Source organism: Labrus mixtus, chromosome 1 (assembly GCF_963584025.1).
Source record: "Labrus mixtus chromosome 1, fLabMix1.1, whole genome shotgun sequence".
Classification (NCBI taxonomy): domain Eukaryota; kingdom Metazoa; phylum Chordata; class Actinopteri; order Labriformes; family Labridae; genus Labrus; species Labrus mixtus.
The window spans coordinates 21,862,040-21,874,651 of record NC_083612.1 but is presented as its reverse complement, the minus strand read 5'-3'; the positions used below and the strand labels follow the sequence as shown (position 1 = coordinate 21,874,651).

The window sequence follows — 12,612 nt, the reverse complement described above, 5'->3', positions numbered from 1 at the left end:
AAGCGTTCTGTGATAATGTCCTGGTATTGATCAGCTATATCTGTGATGATAGCTGCTGGGAAAGCAGGCTGAATTCAATCTGGAAGGGTGGGTATTACTGGAGCCTGGATAGGTGGCTCAGCCTGCAGTCTGCTATAGAAAGGGTGAGGGTGTCGGGGTCCAGGGTTCACCAAAGGTGAGGGGCCCTCCCTCCCATCTGTGGTCTTGTGAGTCAAGTTCAGCCAGAGGGTCTATGGGGGACTGGCGGTCTGGACGCCATGTCCATCTGGATCAATCTGCATATAGAGGCCAGCTGACGGAGACGGCCCCTCTTGGTTTAGTGACAGGAGAAGATGGCTGAAGGGGACGCTTGATTTTTGAAATGTGATTTTTCTAAGCAATAGAGAACTCAACTGCTCGCCTTTAGACTCGGGTTAATGCAATGCAAATTGATTTTTAACTTCACATCACTACTTATATCTCCCTGCTTCATGTTGATTGACTCACAGTATGTATGCAATGGAAGGATTTGATCAATTATTACTTATATTGAAAATAAACAAATAAATGTCACTTAAATAAAGTGAGGGTAAGCTCGCTGGGTGTTATTTTGTTGCTAGTATATGTCATGCATTTGTATGTGTTTGTGTGTTTGTGTGTATAAGGCTTTAATGAGATTAGTGTGAACCCTGTCCTCCCTGAAGGTGCAGAGGCCAGGCGCGCTGCCGCTGCTCATATGCATGTCTTTTATTGTCTATTGTGAGTAATCACGCTCCGCTCGCCTCTCAATGCCAGACTTTTGACCCTTTTTATTTCTCTGTCCATTTTCAGCTGCCCCGCCACCTAACAGGCATTATACTACTGAACAGATGTGCAGGGGGCAGCCAGTGAATACTAATGAGGCCTTCTGAAAATCCTTTTTTATAGTGTGCATGACAGAATGAAAAACAAAGTAGTATGAATCATGTTGAGTGAAGTTTCAGGAAAAAAATGTGGATTTATATTTATTTGTATGAAAAATGAAAAGTAATGTGGCTAAGAGTCATTAGTCAATGAGGGAGTCATTGCTTAGTCATTGCATGTGCTTATTTGTCAGTGTGTCAGTTTGGGCACGTGTCCTCACATCTTTTAAACATTTAAGAGCTTGCATGTGCGTTGCAGCCGTGCATGCGTGTGTGTGTTTGTATGTGCGTCCCCAGGCTAGACAAAGCATGCTACTCCTTGGCAGTCCCCCCCCCCCCCCCCCCCCCCCCCTGTCACTGCAGAGGCCTCAGTGTGTGTGTGAGTGCGAGTGTATGTGATCAATCTCACGTGGACCAGTCATGGTGTCAGGGCAGCAGTGGATCTGACTCTCCCTCTCTCTCTCTCTCTCTCTCTCTCTCTCTCTCCCTCTCTCTTCGTCTTCCTCTTTCTCTCTCTTGCTCCTCTCCATCCATCCTTTCCTCTGACTGTGGGACAGTAGGAGGAGTGCCGGGTCAGGAAGCGAGCCTATCAAACTCTTTTTTCTGGAGGATAATTAATGCGTGCCAACCTGGAGGGCCGATCCTGCCACTGGACTGCTGCAAACAGGTAACCATGCTGCCCTGCTCTATTTCACTTTGCTGACTGACTGATCCGCTGACCAGCTCTCACTCACACTTTCACTTTTTTCCCACTCTCTCTCCCCCCTCCCTCTCTCTAATGCTCTCTCTCTACCTCTCTCTCTCTCTCTCTCTCTCTCTCTCACACTTTCACACACTTGTACACACACTGTACACAGCATGAACGCCCATTGCTGAGAAACTTTTAATAGTGTTTGCAGCTTGGTTTCCCTTTTTGATCTGCAATGTGTGGGTTTGTAGGTTTACAGGTGTACAGTAAGAGAGACCCGTTTTCTGCTCTGAGGTGGCAAATGTCATGTTTTTCAAGTTGAAGTGGGTTGTCTTTACTGCTCTGGGCTGTACTAGGTGCCTCTGCACCTCTGATCGCCTCTGATCGACTTTCTCAAAGGTTACAGCGTTTCTCTTTGCTGTGATTTTGTGTATTTGAAGTGTTATTCCTCGCTGAGATAAAAAAACAAAATATGTGGCAAACTGTGTGATGATCCTGAAGCAGTTTAACTGTTGGACTGCTTTGCAACATTGTTAGTTTTTAGCCTGAGGTGGTTATTGAAATGCTGCTGTTTAAAAAAGAAAAAAAAAACGAATACATGAAAATCAGGTTTAAATAGTGATATATATATATATTACATTTCATTTTCTTAAAAGCACTTGTGGTTGGACAACTCAAATTTATGTTCATTTACAGAAAAACTCTGACCTACATTTCAGGTGAATTTTTTGCCTGAAATGTTTTTTAAAATAACTTTTAAAGATTATCAACAAAATAAGGTGCCATTTTTTGTCAGAATAGAAAATCATACATATGATGTAACACTGATGTATTCATATATACTGACCTGAAACAAGGAGTACAGAATATCAAATTGACATGGAAACGTCAGTTCAAAGTGATGTGGTTTTCTTATAAGTTTCCTCTTGCCCATTTGGACTGACAGCCTGCAACAACTTTCAGAGTCCTGTAGCCCAGCAGCAACAGTTCTTAGAAAAGAGGGAAAGGTGTTTTTTGTAAATGTCACATTCATTTCTTGACGAAGGGATATTTTTCTGAAGGGTCAGCAAAAGACTACCTTGTTGTTTTGAGAAGGAGTACATTTGGATTGCATTAAGGTCTTTCAGAAATCTTTCAGTAGCCACCTGGCATCATGTTTGAGGTTGTATTGCACTTAAATTTAAGCATGTTAGCATTCCATTCATTAGAAGGGGATAGGTAGGTCATTTAGAAGTTGTTTGAAACTTAATTTACACGAACATATCCACCAGTCCAAAGGGGTTAATGGCTTACAAATGAACCCCTGCGGCATTATCTTCCAAATGGCCTGCAGCAAATGATAACCTATAATCAATATCAGCAATTATGTGTCAGACAGAGGCTATTGGCCGTGACCTGTCCCTCATCAAGAGACTTTCTGAGGAAACAGGATCTCTGCACTTTGTAGATGTAGGATGTCTCTTTTAGTGATGTCATAGAAGACACCTGGGACAACCTATCATCCTGAGTGAATCTTTAAATCCAGTTTTCTTTTCTTTTTAAACCTTAAATCTTATTTCTCCTTTCCATCATCTGCACGGTCTGGACCTTCATCCTCATCATCTTCTTATTTCTGTACTTGTTTATCACTCTCTGGATACTCAAAATAGTGTCTCTTGAATTTTAAGACCAAAAATAAGTTTCTGTGTCTCCGAAGTATTATGATCGTAGACAAACTACCAAATGATGAAACAATCTGTCTTAAACTTTAATGAGCAGATTTTATTGTTTCGTCTTTCTATATACCTTTTAAAAATTGCTTTGAACTGTTTTTAATCCATCCATCCAAAGATATTTTAGTAATATATACTGTATATATTTAAATTATGAACACATCACAGAAGTCAGAGAGAAACTGTGTGTTTGTTTCTTCCCTGACTTTGGACAAGCATCTCCTGTGCAAATCACTGCATCTTAAAAAAAAGCCTTCTGATGCATTTTAAACATTATCAGATGATTCGTTTTAATTCCTGAAAGCAGCATTTAGAGCAAGTTGAATTTTCTCCAAGAGGCCACCAAACAAATCAACGCTTTGCACTGGAATTACATAATTAATTATCAATGCATAAAAAATATATTAACATCAAAAATAACAGCCTTTGTTGTTTTTAACAAATTGAAATAGAGCACAATTTCATAATCTCTTAGACATATTTGGAGTTTATCTGCTGTTCATCTATTGAGCAATAGTTCCAAATTCCCACCAGTGTGTTCAATGCTACAGCTTGTGCATTTTAAATTATGAAAATTAATCACAAATAAATAGTTTATGAAGGAAGCTTTGTAGTAAACGATAAAAGAGGATAATTAGGGTCCTTATCAAACCCCATTCTGTCGTACAAGTCTATCTTTTGAGATATAAAAATTAAGAGGTCGTTGATTTCCTCTTTAGTCAGAATCCTAACAGTTTAATTGTCCAGTGAAAAAACAATCACTTCGACTGAGGCTCAAACGCGCTATTTACTAATATTTATGAAATGAGGGAGAATGCTGCCGTTTGTAAACATTGAGAGACAGAAAGGTGAATTGTACAAGGTTTTTTAAAATTCCACGACAGGTGCTGTTTCCTGGTTTCATTCCCGGTTATTTTGAATACTGCAGTTCGGTTTTAAAATAAACCACAACAACATAATGAATATTTAATTGAATTGATTACATTTATTACACACCAGCAAATTAAATATTTTGACAAAGATGACAAAGGTAAAAATGAATGAAAATGCCATACGTGTTTATTCAACCCCTTTATTTAAAACTGGCCTGTTTGGTGCTGACAGGGAGGCATGCAGACAGCACGCGCTGTGTCTCGTTCCTCCCGGGTCTGTTATGGTCAGAGACCTTGAACTTCAGGGGGTTTAGATGTGGGGGGCAGCTGAGAGCCATATGCCTCCATGTAACTGCTGTGACACCCAGCGCAGAGAGAGAGAGAGAGAGAGAGAGAGAGAGAGAGAGAGAGAGAGAGAGAGAGAGAGAGAGAGTAGTGAGGACAAATACCTACTGGGTCTCAATGGCTCCTGAATGAGTTTTTATTATTTTATTCTCTATTCTTCTTATTTCTATATATTTCACTTTGCGTTGACATACGTCTTTCGCATTGCCTTTACTCAGATAGTGCCTGCGTGTGATTGGCTGCGGACTTACAGTAGAGATGCAAAAAAGAAACCTCCAGCTTGATTAATTACGAATTCCAAATAATTCCGAAATAAAATTCATTACAAAATATTTTCAAGAGGTCCCATATATTTTTTTTAACGTTCTACTAAAAGACCATACATTTAGGCTATAGGCAGCCTAAAGATGGCTTCAGCTGCTGGGGCCTAAAAATATTCAGTCTTGAATAAGATATAGGCTATGTAAAAGAATGAAATGGGGGCTTAACCACTGAATCCACCCTCATCCTCATCCACACTCTCTGCTGTCCAGACCTGTCTAACAGGCCCCAGTTTGCCCTTCGTGGATAGGATGGCAAAGGGGGGGGGGGGGGGGGGGGGGGGGGGGGGGGCTAAAAGCTTACTGTAACCAATATAAATAGGAACATGCAGGCAATAATGAATTATTTCACGTGCTCTTTTCTAAATGTTGAGTTGCTGGTTCGTCTTTTTCCCCCAACATGGACTATTTTGTTTCACAAATGTTAATTGATTAATGATCAAACCTTCTCACGAGTAGATCCATTTACATCCTGCATTGATGTTTGAGGTTTCTATTTTAGTTGCACATCAATTTGGGCTATGTAAGACTACAGGCCCCATCCTCTGTAGCATCTATACGATATGTCAGCTCGCGCGCTAACTATGATGTCATGTTTGAAATCCCTTTGGTGTTTGAATGACTGAAGGTAACTCTTAATAATGAGACCTAAATAAACATTATTATTTCTTTCTTCTGAGGCAGGAGAGGCAGTTGAGACGAAGGTGAGATAAATAAATGATGTTTTGAGATAAAACTCGAAAACAAACTCAGGTATATGAAACGTCAGATCGTGGCAGTTCTAAATATGATTTGTTTGCAGATTCAGCGTCAACAAAAATCCTGCGTGATCGTCCAATAAGACCAGATGTTAAGCTTCATATTTAGAGACTTTAAATATAATGAAACGGTTTAAATACTATATTCTTTTATTTTGAGTATGACAGGAAGGTGTAAGAGCATAAACTAAAGGCCTGTGCCTTATGTTGCACTGAGCTGGGACGATATTTTCAAAATCCTTATGTTCCCTGAATTGAAAAAATAAGTTAGAGTTTCAGCTGAAATAAAATGCTGTTCTGAGTTTTTTTTTATTGCCAGCACTAATTTATCTAAGAATATTTCATGAACAAAAAATAAAACATTAATTAAGTTAATATTTATTTTTCAAATATTGATTAAAATGTTTTAGATTTAAAAGAGTTATGCTGTATAAATAAATGTAGGCCTGTTGCTCGCAATTATATGGGCCTGATTGTTGTATCCATTCTAACAAGTGTCCTATTAGAATATAATGAATATTAAACAGACGGAATAAACTTGTCAGATTCAATTGGATCACTCGCCGCATTCCTAAACATTTGGCCCGAGAGGCAATTAATACAAGCTATTACCCCGCGATAAAGCCTAATTAGCCCCGATTATCGGGGGGAGGGGGGGTAATTAAAAATCCTTTAGAGGAGGGGGTTGTGTATACACACGGGTCCTTGTAGCTCTCACTGGTAAATACCATTCACATTCAAATGAGAGTGACAAAGTTTGGCACGGAAACAAGCACGCGTCCGCCTCCCTCTCTCTTTCCCTCCCGGCCTGCTCCGCCTTTTGTTAACCTGACACGTGTTTGGAGGAGCGAGATTTGGTTAATTCTGCACGAGGATGGCACAGTGCCAGAACCCAACCCCAAACACAGGAAAGTGATATTATTAAAATAATATCCTACGTATTCTTCTTGCCTTTTTCGGTACAGATTTCTAAAAAACAAAACAACAAAAAAAAAACTGCATAAAAATACGCACACGCAGCATCAACGCGTGCACGTGCCAAAAAGAGCCCACACATAAATAATCTCATTGGAATAAAAAGGGGGAGTATGTGTCAAGAATGGACTTTAAATGCATTTAAACTACAGTAGCTATAGAAAGCACAGCCCTGCACCTGTCCCCCTCTCGCTGCAGATTGCACCCCTCCTGCTGCAGGCAATGAGGACTCGCTCCTCCTGCGTATGTGTGTGTGTGAGAGTGTGTGTGTGTGTGTGTTTGTGTGTGTGACTGGCCATGCATGTCATATTTGCGTCTGAGACACACACTCCCACACGCAAACGACGCCTTTCCTGCGGCATTTGTCTCTTTCTTGCGAATATGTGACCTAAATAACCACGTTCTTGTCTGTTCCTGCTTTTAGACTTCTCATAAGAATAATCCGTAATTTCGCACGTTTTGTCGCGCGCCCCCCTCCCTCCATCTTCACCATGTCGTCGTCTTTGATGAGCGTAATATTAACATGATAAGGAGATGTCAATGAAAAGCTCTGTACCTGACTGAGCAGATGGCTCTGTGATGCTGCCTCTAATGTAATATTAATACATGCGGGACTTGTTTCTTATCAGGAAAGATCTCTCCAAAATTGTCCTCCGCAGGGACCCACTTAGAGTGAAGCACACATAATGGAAATGATCACTCTTTTTAGTCTGTGCCTAAAAGATATCACTCTTTTTTTTTTTTTAGTCAGAAAGTAAGAAGAATCTGCAAGGCATTGATCATTTAGGCCTTCATATTTTTTTAAGCTTATGTGAGCAGATTTTTCAAATTAAATAAAATGTTTTTATTTCACACCAAATATAAAAACTTGTCTTCAAAAAATCTGAATCAATAGGCTACATTTAATAAATCGTAGCATTCTATTGATTTAGATTTTATGAAGTATTCTAGGTGACATTTGAATGTTAAAGACAAAAATCAGCTATTGAGATGATTTCAATTTTTAAATTAGACTTTTTCTGAATCACATGTTTTTGTTTTGGTCCTTGATTTTTTTTTAAAATTTAATTATTTAGTTCATAGCTTTAGGTAATAATTTGTTGAATTAGCTTTAATTGCTCATATTTATTTGTTTTATGTATAATAAAGGAAATCTAAATTGCACAAAGAAAAAAATGCATATGGCCTGTTAGTCCTGAATATGAGAGTACATTTAGAGCTGTAATGATTTTGTGTTGCAGGCAGTTAAGATGTATTTAAATGACTAATGTTGTCAGTTGGAGGTATTGATTGTGGGATTGTGAAGGTGTGAGTAAAATGGAGTGTTGATGCGTCTGCTCAGGGCTCTCTGCCCTGTGAGCACAGAGGACCCGAGGATAATGAGGCATAATGCTGCCTGAGAAGGGGCCTCCTGCTGAATAAATCTCAAATTATACCCCAAACCAAGTGAACATTCTCCTGGGGGCCACAAGGTCAAGTCCACCACCTCTGACCCTGACCGTCTGTGTCTGGAGAGGAGGTGAGACGGGAGACTGAACATGGCTGCTGCTGCTGCTGATGATGATGGTGAAGGAAGTGCCTGGGACCTGGTTGTTGTCTGCTGTCCTCTGCGCTGCTCCTCTCAGCTTGATTTTAGCCAACACTCCATCCATTATTTAGCAGACTTATTAAAAGTTATTTCAGAGCCATCAGGTCCTGCCAGATGACCTGAGAAAAGGGGGCCTCCTGAGTGGCCAGACAGACTGGAAAAACCAAATGGACACAGTGGAACTGCTAAAACCCAGGGCCTCCAAACAAACAGAAAACATGGTTTGCATTATTAAGAGGAGCATTCACCATTGGAGAAATAAGAGCTCTTCAATATTTCACAAGCACTATCTCAAATATAGTTGGATGTTTAATTAAAAGCAACTTTTGCAGTGTATGTAAGAGAAAAGTCGGAAAAAGCATTCAAATAGGAAGTCACATTTTAGCAAGGTCCTAAAGCAAAATAAAAATGCTGTGTTGTATAAGCACAATCATTTGTCTTCTAGTAAACAAGATGAACTTATTGGGCTTTTTCTTCAGAAAAAGTTGAAGCCTAAATGTTCCTTTAGTTAGCATAAAATGTGTTCTTAAAATATTTAAGAAGAGAGTTCTCTCTAAAAGAGTTCTGACACGTAACAACATCAAACAAAACAAAAATTAACAAAGAGAATTTCATTTGGAATAGTATTTTAATTCCATAACCAATTAAAGCAGCATTTAATTCAAATATACATCGGCTTATCTGTTGGAGACTGACTTAACCCATGTCTTGACACAGCTTTGGCCTTAGTCTGTGCACACTCTTGAATATTCATCTTTGTTGAAGAAGCGTGACATAACCTTTTCCCCCTTAATGTGATGTGTGCACATGCACTTCCCAGCTGTGTCCAGAGAGGGCGGGTCTAGCGTTGGGGGGGTTGGGGGAGTGTACTGCGTATGGAGCCCGAGCTGGCCAAGGCGGAAAGGTCAGAGGAGGCAGGAGACAGGCGGGCAGGCCGACTGCTAACGCTTTGAACCTAACAGATGGTGAAGGTTAGGTGACGTCCCCTCGCCTGGCCTTTCCCCAGTAATTGAGGATAATTTGAGCACCAAAGAGCGGAGGCCTGTCCACTGTCAGGCCCAGAGAGGAGAGACGAGGTTAATATGAAAATGATTTTGCATTACGGCTGGCTTTGTGAGGCTGGCCGCGGTCCTAATCCTGGCCTGAGGCAGCAGGAATGAAGAAGTGTCACCCTGGGTCCAGGCGCCACGCCACGCACATGAATACATCTCCAACCCATGGCCCTGTGCCCCCCATTAACCAGCACTCTGCCAGGACCGATTACACACTCCCACTCTAGAGCCGGCCAGGCTTTGGGGGCATTTTAGGGAGGCTTGGGAGTGAACTGACATCACCCCACATCCTGTAAGAACAAAAGAGGTGGAGAGAGGCCGTGCCATATCAATGGGGATTTTTCACCTCTCACCACAGCTACTGTAGCTTAGCACATCACTCCCCCTTTGCAACTAAACTCAAGAATCTTGTTTTAGGAAGTTGTTAAAATTTTCCAAAAAACAGGATGAGTATAGTTTGCTACAGATACAAGTTTTTGCAAATAATAAGACATTTTAAAGCAACTTGGATCATTTTATTTGTTCTCGTACATTGTAAAAATCATAGGGAAAAACTAGATATGGTACACGACTAGACTGACTGGTCCTCTCCACAGCACAAGCCTGTATGGTTGCAACAGTGGGACCAATTCTGTCCAGAAAGTTGCCTCTGTGGTGTGATGAAGTCATTTACAACTATTGATCATATAGTCAAACTGGGCGTGTTAACCTGAAGAGCCTTGGAAGGAGTTTCTGGGAAAATGAAGGATCCCCAGGGACCCCTCCCATAAGCCCGAGCACGACACAATAGACAGAGATGTAATTTAAAATGTTAGCAGTGGCCTGGGCCTTTTAAAAACTGTGTTATGCTGCAGTGCTTCCACAGCTTCCTGCATCTTTTCCTACTGTTAAAATGTTATCGCAAAACCGGACTCTTTTTGTTGGATTGAAATACACGATTACTTGAAACTAACTTTCACTGAAGATGAGTTTTTTTTTATTGTGCAGTAAATTTCATGATGCAAATGTAGCTGCACTCTGTATACAGGTAGATCAATTCAAATGAGCATTTTGAAAAATAAGTCCTGGGAAAAAAACAAGTATGAATTTGTATTACACAGAGCAAACACACAAAAGTACAGGACAGGGAACTATTTGGGAAAACAGAAAACATCTTGGCCAAATTCAGGAATAATCATAGAATGTACTCTGAGTTTTAATCACTATAGATGTGAGATGTAGATATTTCACACGCAGTGGGACCAGTAAAGAGGAAAGTTTAACTTTTTATGAATAGTAGTATTGTTTCCATATTAACTATGTAAAATGAAAACACATATATTCATCATGTGTACAGTTAGTCGAGTTGTTACCTTGTTTTCTGCTCTCCTACTTTGGAACTGCATGTATTCATTTTCTTTTGAATTCTATAATGTAAAAAAGGGCCTAATATTTCATCCAAACACTCGGTACATCTAGATTTACAACTCTCATAACTGTGTTCCCTCTGTGTGTGTGTGTGTGTGTGTGTGTGTGTGTGTGTGTGTGTGTGTGTGTGTGTTTGTGTGTGTGTGTGTGTGTGTGTGTGTGTGTTGTGTATCAACTGTGCTGTCTATATCTGGGTGGCCCAAGGACTCCCCCAGGTGTAGTCCAGATGAAGGGGTCTTTACTGGGCCATCCCCGCTGCTTTGCACTCTGTTCGTCCTTCTTGTTCCCCAGGAACTGCAAGCTTTAAACTCGCTCCGCAGCCTGTGACCTCCTCCACCTCTTCCTTCTCCTCCTCCTCCTTCTCCTTCTCCTGCGTGGCGTGTCTGTGCAGGAGGCAAACCCTCCCAGCCCAGGAGGATAGTTCCTGGCAAACTTCAGTCCCTGTCCCCTCTTCACCTCTTTCATGGCCCTCCCTGCACACCATAGACCCCCCCCCCCCTCCGTTAAGTTTGAGTAAGCTGAAACATGTTCAAGTTCATGTTCAAAATGGAGATCAATATTGATTCATTGGCTGAGCTCATAGCGCTGATTTAGTTAAAATAGAATAACTGTCAGAGATGAAGGAGTTTGGTTCAATAGGGCAGGCAAAGGGGGTGTTTCAACCACTCCTCTCTTCCTCCATCTTTTTCTGTCTGCCCCCACCCCATGCTTTATGGTGATTGGTCAGCTGTCCGGTCACTTCTTCCCTCTTAGGTTCCTCCTCATGGTGAATGAAAATTGTAGAGTCGAACAAGGAGAGAAACAACTGTTTTATGCAGTTCACAGAATATTTTATTTCCACATAGGAACACATAGATGAGACACACACACACACACACACACACACACACACACACACACACACACACACACACACACACACACACACACACACACACACACACACACACACACACACACACACACACAGGCAAAGAAAGATACGCACATACAATTGGCATGATTTCATATTTTTCTCTTCCATATTTCGTGATGCATCCCATGTTTCGGTAAATCACAAGAAAGAAAGAAAGAAAGAAAAATCCGTCAGTTTAAATGTACTTACTTGCTCTTTGACTTCGGGTGTATCGCTTCTACTTTCTGTGCAGCAGTTGGAGATGTTATCTCGCATGTGTTTTCTATTCTGCATGTGTAAGTTACAGACCAGGGAAGAACCAGTGGCGCAACAGGGCTTTCTGTATTATTGCCTTCTGATTATTTTGCTTTTTTTTTTTTTGTTGTTGCTCCAATTGAAGAAATAACATTCATCTTTCCTTTGACCTAAAAGATCATGCCAGAAAGTATGTCTTTGAAAAGTAAAACAAAAAATCCACTTTTAAATAAGATCAATTGTAAACAAACCCAGGGCAACCCTTTGAAAGGCCCCGCCAAGAGATTTACCTTGCCCTGTGGCAAATAATATTTTTTGAACTGGGTTTAAATTTCAAGTGTCTTGGGTTTATAACAACGTGGAACAAAAGAAAGCCAGTCTCTGAACAGCAAATATTATCTGCTGGTTGGGCAAGATGTCAAGATTGCCTTTTTGTTGTCTCAAATACAGGGGCAGATCTGGTGCCTGGCAAATCCCAGAATAAACCTCAGAATACAGCCCTATTTACTTGAATTTAGTAGGATCACTGTAAAACCACATCTGCATGCGCACTTTAAAATAGACCTTATGTGTTTCATATTGGACTTGCTTTTACTTTCGAGGTGTCTTTATACAAATATTTTAACAATGTATTCTTTTTACAATCTGAAGCCCTCACTCAGCGTCCTTCATTTCTTAAAATGTCGATTAATGTCCTGGTTTTACAATATTTATCATAAAATCCTGAACATTTTTGGATTCAGAATTGCTGGTCAAATGATTGAATTTGTTGACAAGATTCAATTTAATCAGTTTTAGCTTATGTTCTTGTCTTTATCGCAATGTTTGATCATAAAAAGAGAAAGAGAGTTGGCTAAAAAAGGA

At 40.4% G+C, this 12,612-nt stretch overlaps 1 long non-coding RNA gene across 1 annotated transcript in view; it reads left to right on the top strand.

Moving 5' to 3' along the window:
* The first annotated feature begins 1,289 nt into the window (after positions 1-1,289).
* The window catches only part of LOC132974443 (uncharacterized), an 84,810-nt gene continuing 73,487 nt past the window's right edge, over positions 1,290-12,612 (top strand). The window contains exon 1 of the long non-coding RNA XR_009673119.1: positions 1,290-1,548. This is a non-coding gene — a long non-coding RNA (uncharacterized LOC132974443). The remainder of the gene's footprint in view (positions 1,549-12,612) is intronic.